This window comes from Hippoglossus stenolepis, chromosome 10, assembly GCF_022539355.2.
Source record: "Hippoglossus stenolepis isolate QCI-W04-F060 chromosome 10, HSTE1.2, whole genome shotgun sequence".
In the NCBI taxonomy this organism is placed as follows: Eukaryota; Metazoa; Chordata; class Actinopteri; order Pleuronectiformes; family Pleuronectidae; genus Hippoglossus; species Hippoglossus stenolepis.
Genome location: NC_061492.1, coordinates 23,666,048 through 23,667,994, shown reverse-complemented (window position 1 = coordinate 23,667,994; position 1,947 = coordinate 23,666,048).

The following is a 1,947-nucleotide window of genomic DNA, read 5'->3' as shown; positions in this document are numbered from 1 at the left end:
GTTAAAAGACAACATGCGGCTAAACATATCATCACCTGTTGTGTTAGGGAGAGGGCCAGAGAAAATTACTGTGTCTGACATTGTTTTTGCAAAAGCACACACCGACTCAACATTAACTTTAGTGACCTCCGACATGCGAAGCCGGGAGTCGTTGCTGCCGACGTGAATTACGATCTGACTGTATTTACGTTTAGTTTTAGCCAGCAGCTTCAGTTTAGATTCGATGTCGCCGGCTCTGGCCCCTGGGATGCAATTGACTATGGTCGCTGGTGTCGCTACCCTCTCGTTCATCAGAACCGAGTCACCAATGACCAGAGTTTGCTTCTCAACGGGTGCGTCGCTGAGTGGAGAAAATCTATTTGAACCGTGAGCTGGTGGCTCTTTAATCGTGGGCTTTTTAAGGGTAGCACTATGCCCCCTCCGGACAGTGAAGCCAAAGGGTCTCTATCGCCACCTGTTGGCTGGCTGAAGTATAGGTCATAAATCCTGCCTTCTCCTTGGGGAGATGGACCAAAGTTAAAAGTAAAAATTCACGTTATATTTTTTATTCAAAGATGGTTTATCTCATTTTATGTAGTTGTTATCACACTGATGTATTTTCAAGTGCAAATTTTCCCTGTAATTTTCGTTGCCCTGTAACTTTCGATAGAATTATTTATTTCATGCTATAAAAATGCCATGATTGACAGCTGAGACTGACTAGTGATTGGTTGAATGGGTGTATTGCTGGTACAGTGCTACTGTGGCTCCAGCACATCGCTAATGCATCGAATGCAATAGATAGCAGCATTCGTATCAGGGATATTTTTGCATAATTTCTGGATAGTGGGAGAAATTGGATGAGTGTTGTCCATCTTTACTGTCTATTAGAAAAATGTTACAATCCTCATTTCCAGTGGTGCACTACGTGTTAGTGCACTGACTGGACTATGCCTTTTGGAATGTAGCATCTTTTTCTGACACGTGCTGCCTTCAAATGGGGCCATGTTTACTGTGTTCACGAGAACAATGATGGACGCCACAATTTTCTTAACCCTTGTGTTGTCCCTGCTTCCCCCGGCTGTTGGCCCCCTCACATAGCCCACCCCATATTAGGACGCACACGTAGGGCAATAGACAAGTGAGCAGCCCTTGCAGATGTATTTGTTACACCGCGGCACCTGGGTGTGAGTTTAATCCTTTTCCTGGGGCATATCTGACACCTCTTCCTCTTACTCGCCCCGAGCGGGGCTGCTGCTAGGGCTATGGAGGAGGCCGGACACTCGGGTCGAGCGTCGTAGTGGTGGTGGTGTCGCTGTGGTCTTGTCCTCCTTCTTCTTCTTCTTCTTCCAAGGATGAAGAATCTGCAGAAGCATCACCCACTGGGTCGTAGTCTTCGTCACTGTCGTCGTCTTCGTAGTCACCGTCGTCTTCGTAGTCACCGTCGCCGTCGTCGTCTCCATCCTCTCTGTCTTCTTCTCGGTCTGCTTTTCTGTCTGCTTCTCGGTCTGGCTCTTTCGCGTCTTCTTCGGGTTCAGAGGATGGTTGCTGGGAGAATAGCTGTTGGAGAACCTGTTCTCTGGTGAAACGCTCCTGACGTGACCTGATCGTCATAACCACGAGGTCACAAGTTCCATTTGAAGGCGGCAACAATAAGGAAGAAGCATCAGAGGCCTGATGAGGCTTTGTCCGCCCATCCCTAGCTTAGTCACTTGCAGTATGCTAATTTCAGAGCGTTGGCCATTTGAGAGCAACAATGCTAATTATGTAATAAAAGTTGGTAAAACTGGTTGTGAAGAGCTGAACAACAGTAAATGTGAAAATGTTTCTAATCTGCTGATCAACATCTGAAACAAAAAATCTGTTTTTTGATATGATGAGATGCTACAGATATCACCACACAGACTGTCATCCTCTCTCTCTCTCTCTCTCTCTCTTACACACACACACTGTAGTGGGTGAGGTCGG